The sequence below is a fragment of the Mauremys reevesii genome, linkage group 14, assembly GCF_016161935.1.
Source record: "Mauremys reevesii isolate NIE-2019 linkage group 14, ASM1616193v1, whole genome shotgun sequence".
Taxonomy (NCBI): Eukaryota; Metazoa; Chordata; order Testudines; family Geoemydidae; genus Mauremys; species Mauremys reevesii.
This window is the reverse complement of record NC_052636.1, coordinates 29,091,102-29,097,101: the sequence shown is the minus strand read 5'-3', so window position 1 is coordinate 29,097,101 and position 6,000 is coordinate 29,091,102. Positions and strand designations below refer to the sequence as shown.

General features: G+C 51.8%; 1 non-coding gene across 1 annotated transcript; it reads right to left on the bottom strand.

Moving 5' to 3' along the window:
* Positions 1 to 1,902: 1,902 nt before the first annotated feature.
* TRNAF-GAA lies at positions 1,903 to 1,975 on the bottom strand. The gene has a single exon. It is a non-coding gene; the product is annotated as a tRNA-Phe (tRNA).
* Positions 1,976 to 6,000: the final 4,025 nt, after the last annotated feature.

Genomic DNA, 6,000 nt, shown 5'->3' with positions numbered 1-6,000 from the left:
GAGCCTGCCCCCTCACTCAACCTCCCCAAAGCCTGCAACCCTCCCCCCCAACTCCCTTGTCCACACCCTAAACTACACTAGTCTCAGCAGGTTTGTCACATCCTGTCCCCTCCCTTTCTCCACCCAAGATATTTCCTGCCTCCCACCACCTCCTAGTGTAGTGAACAGGTTTCAAACCTCGAGCAGGCTCTTACCTTCTAAACAGGGACAGCTGTTTTCTAGTAAAATCACTACAAGGGAAGGAGAAAACTCGAAAGAGGTTCCTCCTGGCGCTCACGTCCGTGAACCCGAATACTCTCTCAGTCCTCAAAGAGAGACCTGGAGAAGGAGACTTGCTGCAGCAAAGCCACAGGGGTCTCTGAGGTTCCCCTGCCCCCTCACCCCGTCCTGCCTGGCTGATGTCAGCATCTCTCTGTGAGGTCACCACCTCCCCACCACCTTGGACCAATAGGCTGAGGTCCTGCCAAAGGCCTTTGTGATGTCACTGCCACACCCCTCCCTTGCTGGGCTAATGTCCTGCCCCTGGCCAGGCACTTTGCAGGTTTGAGCTACTCCCTGTGGATCACCCCACTCAAGGAGCGTTCGTGCTAGGCAGCAAGCCGGCTAGACAGGGAAACATCAGGCGCTGCTCCCAATGCTACACTCAGTTTTTCAGAAATTACTCAACTTTATGGCCAGAAGAGACCATTAGAGCATCTAATCTGACCCCCTGCATATCACAGGCCTCCTGTAGGACACAAGAGCTACTTTTGGAGCAAACACATCCCAGAAAGGCATCTAGTCTTCATTGACTGACATCAAGAGATGGAGAATCCACCACTTTCCTTGGTAGCTTGTTCCTGTGGTGACTCATCCTCACTGTTGAATATTTGTGCCTTAATTGTAATATGAATTTGTCTCTTTTCACCTTCGAGCCACTGGGTCTTGTTAGGCCTTTCTCTGCTCGATTCAAGAGCCCTTTAATACCCAATCCTTTCTCTCCATTAAGGCACTTCAACACTTCAATGAAGTCACCTTTCAATCTTCTTTTGATCAGCTAAACAGGTTGAGCTCTTTCAATAGCTCACTAGAAGGCATTTTTCTCCAGCCCTCAGAACATTTGGTGGCTCTTTGCTGCCCCAGCTCCAATTTCACAACATCTTTTTCAAATGAGGACACCAAAACTGGAGGCTATTCCAATATCAGTCTCACTGATGCCGTGTCACCTCCTGTGACTTTACTGACATAATCTGTAACTGTATAGATCACTGTTGCGACCACTGTTCTTTATTTGCAGACAATATTGTATAAAGGTTGTTGTGTAAGGGGTCTATGGAGAGGTTCTGATTGGCTGATAATGATGCTCTCTCTAGATGTGTATCATTTTTGTAGTTAACATTATGAATATTGGTTCTATGCTGCCTGTATTTCAAACTTGTGCTCTGCTTCTGGGGATACCCCAGACAAGTTGGTGTCAGTTCTGCCTAGCTGGCTTGATGCAGGTTAGGGAAATGTGATAACCACTACACTACAGAAACTCCATTACAGTGCACTGCCCTGCCCTGCCCTCAAATTCCCTGCACTTTGGTGGTGCTCACCCTGGCACACACTGATGGGCGAACCTGGAGAAACTGGCAGCAGCTCCTTGATGGGTCAGCTGGAAGAGCAGAGGACTGGAGCCAGGGATCAGGAAGTCATCCTTACATCACCTTTGTGACTCTAGCTTGAAGGGGAGCTTGTTTTTCTTCCCCTTGCTGAGAAGCAGCAAGAGAAGAAAGAAAGGTCAGGTGAGCCAACTGGGTGCAGAAGCCAATGCTGCCTTTTCCTGCAGTGAAGCCCAAAATGAGGGTCTTGCATTGAGTAGAGGCAGTGCTGTGTTTCCAGGAAAGAGCCCACTGCTGCATGAAGAGGGATGAAACAGTCTGCTGAAGCCTGAGATTGAACCAGGGACCTTTAGATCTTCAGTCTAACGCTCTCCCAACTGAGCTACTTCAGCACCTGCAGGGGCCTTTTTGGGCTGCTGCTTCTCACCTTGAAGTTTATTCTCCATAAACCATCTCTCTAGTCAACACTGGCCAATGCAAGATGGACATTGCTTGCTATTTTAGCCCTTGGAAACGTCATCAACTAGTCTCTGGATCTCTCAAATGCTGTGCTTCAGTTCATGGGGGAAAGGCAAGAGAAGCGACCTTTGAACAAAGGGCCTGGGGTTAACATCCTAACGCTGTCTGTCTCCGACTGTACCACTATTTAATACCAGCCCACCCTGTGCTGGTGAGGGCTCCATTGCTAGATGTTAGTACATTTCAGTTACTGTCAAAATTAAAAGTTTCTATATGCTTAGAAGAAATGATTTTTTCATTTGCTTATATACGGCATGAATAAATACAGATTTACACATCCTAGCATGAACATTTATTGTCTTATATGATAGAGAAAATCATGCCTCCAGATTGTGCATCAAAATAATGAAATGAGCTACAAATGCAATAAAAATAAGGTATGCAATGGTTTAACATATGGAGCAGGGCTGGGGGGTTCCGAAGACACGTCTTGCCTGGGACGCTACTTGGTCTAGGGAGGCCCGTCAGAAAGCAGGAGTTAGTCTCGCACGCCTATATCCAGGCTGTAATCTGTGGGCGCCCTGCTCTGGGGGAGGGATCGCAGCAGCCCAGACTCAGGGCTGGAACAGGCCCCGGATTGAGGGGGTGGCTGCAGGGTTTGCAGCGCTCTGATGTCTCAGACAATGTGTCTCTCCCAAAGCCTCAGATCTGCATCCCCAGAAGGCTCCTGCACTGCCTCCGCTCCTTTCACAGTCTATAGCAAGGAGCAGCAAGGGTCAGGGATGAGCCTTAAGGGACTAGGTGGGGGCAGAGGCTTCAGGAGAGAAACCCAGCCCCAGAGCAGAGGGGATAGGAGGCTTTTCTCTCTCCTTAGCCACGGGCTATAGCTCCGAGAGCTCTGTGAAATGCCTCCCCACCCCCAGCCTGGGGAAGGGGAAGGAGTCCGAGGTTCTAGCTCGATTTGGAGGAGGATCACTGGACCATAGAACAACAAGCTGCCCTTTCCCAGAGAAACCTGAGATGCCCAGAACGGGGCTGAGATAAATGCTGACAGGAGTCTGGAATTGCTCTCCTGGAATAGCAGCAGAATTGGGCAGCTGGAAATCTCCCCAAAGGAGATGAAGCCTTGGTGGGTCAGACATAGATGCCCCAGGTACTGCATGGGGGGCTTAGGTTTGTTTCTGGACAAGAGCAGTGAGTGTTTTATTGCCTCAACATGTCAGTGGAAAAATTCAGACCCAAAGTGTGTGTGGTGGGGAGGTCGATAGCGGTTTCTTTGGGTTTGATTTAGTTTGTTTTCTCATTCTCGTTGTAAAAGCCCTGGGTCATTTTGATGGGAACAATGTTTGTGGAAGGCCAAGGACAAGTAAGAAAAGTAAAAAATCTGTGTAGGAGTGAGGGGGTCTCTGTGTGCCAGGGCAGGGGTGGAGATTTTCAGGGGGAGGGTTAGGGATAAACGAGAGGCTTTTGTGGGAACACAGGGGGATGTTTTGCAGTTTAACCTCCCCACTTTCCTGTGCTGCTGCCCAGCTCAGACCCCACTGACACCCCTGTGACGAAGTGGGAATTTTCTGGATGTTTTGTTTGCAGCTTGTGTGTACCTCAGTTTCCCCTATTTGTGGCACGATTATCTAGGTTAAAGGTCCAAAATGTGGGGTGCCCCCTGCCAGGGGGATGGAGTAACATTCAGAGGGATGAAACTGGGCCCGGGCCAGCCCCCATGGGGGTGGGAGGAGGAGCCACCCAGCTCCACTCTTGGCTCCAGCCCCAGCTCTGGCCCCTGCCTCAGCCCCTTACTCCTGTCTGTGTCCCTTCCCCTTAGCTGCGGCCCCACTCCCAGCCACGACTTGGGGAGCATGGACAGGGGTGGGGCATGACCCTGAAGTGTTTTGGGACCACGGATCTCGGTGGTGGGACAAGGGGGTTAAATCTTGGCAGAGACCCCCAAAGGGCAGGTGTGGCTGCTGTCTGGCTGCCTGGGCCCAGACAATGGCCACAAATTCTGTCTCCTAGCAACCGATGGCCAGGGCGCACCTGCTGCAAGAGGCCAGCTGGCTGGGAGGAGTCGGAGAACAAAGAACGAGCTGGAGGCCAGGTGAGCAGGTTGCCAGGGAAACAGGACAGAGGACAGACGAGGGGCAAAGGGCCTGGCTGAGTCGGGCTGTTGGGAGCAAGGAGTCTGCTGGTTGGGGACTCGAGGGGAGAGCCCAGGCTCTGAGTTCGGGGTCTGCCCAAGATGGACGTTGCTGAATCTTCCTGCTTCCTGTGCGAACACAGAACTTTCCCAGGCTGGATCCCAGACCCCTAACGAACCTTCTGTTGTACAGCGCTGGCTGAGAGTCACTGGGGACTGTGGAAGTTGGGGGTGCAGGACTCCCCTTCGGGGAGGGTGAGGCTTTCCGAGGTGTCCGATTCAGGTGGACTCACTGCAGGAAGCTCCTGGTGTGGAACAGGGGGGCTGAAAGGTCCAAGGTCAGTCCCAGGAGGGGCTGAAGCCAAGGAGGCTTCCCCAGTGAGAGCGTCCTGGGGAGTCACACTGAGGAGGCTCCTGCCTGGGTTTGACTCCGAGCTGTTCCAGAGCACGGAGCCTGTGTGCCCGTCACAGCCCCCCAGCATGTGACCTACAGGCTCCACTCTGGCAAAGCTCCCTGTAAATGAGAGACAAACTCCCCCCTTCTCCCAGTTACTCTCCCCTGCCGAGAACCCAGAGCAGCTCCTGCCTCGCTGGGTCTCCTGCCAGCCACAGCTGGCCAAGGAGCCGCTCCTGGGTCCCTGTGCAGGGGCAGTGTCAGTTCCGACCTCACGAGTACAGTGGCGACGCTCCTGCCTGTCACGGGGGCGAGGGCTTGAGTCCCTGAGGAGAAAGCTGGGATTGTGACACCCATGTATGTCTGCAGCGCAATTAAACCCCACAGCTGGCCCAGGCCGGCTGACTCGGGCTTGCCAGGCTCGGGATCCAGGGCTGGAGCCCGACCACGGGACCCTCCCCTCGCTAGGTTCAGTGGCCGATATACTGAAGATGAGTTTGTAAGTGGGAATGTGCACTGGGTGCTGCCACTGGAGAGAGACACTTCCCAGCAGAAGACCCACCCAGTGAATGTGATCTACTCTAAAAACATGTGATGACAGAAAGTCAGCCTGGGGCTCCGGATTTATCATCTCACAATGACTCGATTCAACTTGCTCAGGTTAGAAAGAAATTTGTGTTTTTTTATTGTGAGCCTGAAAATTGCCTCCAGTGTGAAAGTCAGAGTGGGATTATTTCACGCTCACGCACCCTTATCACTAATGAAGGAGTAAAGGAACGTGCAAACCAACGAAGCCTTAACATGTCATTTGCATCCTCAAGCCTGTCCCTGTGGCAGGATCTCAAGGACAGACAGAAATGTTACCCGGTGTCAGGAGGAGAGAGGAAAGCACTTCCCCTCGTGTATTTCCCCAGGCTGTTGTTCAAGGCAGCAGAGGCGCTTTAGGGCATTTTCTGTCACTGATTTTTTTCATGTTGGTGTGGGAGGAAAGACTTAGACCCGCCCACTTTTTGAACATGTGAATGTGAAATGACCAGATGATGAGTTAACAATGATGCTGTTGCACAGGGTTTGACTGGAACTAGAAAACAAAAAGCCCTTAAAGTGGAACTCTTGGGTGAATAGAACGAGCTGATTTATAGTCAGCCTTGAAAGGCAATAGACTGTTACATTGCGCAGAACAGCCTGGTTTGGTTGGTTGGTTGTTGTCCCTGATAAATTGCAGAGCGTTCAGAGAAGAGCCACAGGAATGATTAAAGGCTTGAGCAGGGAGAGGAGTTTAAAAATAAACCGAACCTTCCCTGCTCCTGCCGGCTGTGACTGCTGAGGACATTTTCCTTCTCTACTCCAGAGTCTCTCTTCTGCCAGATTCTCAGCAAGTCAGGCCCCCTGCAGACTATGGCAGAGCAGTTTGGTATGAAGTTGCAGGA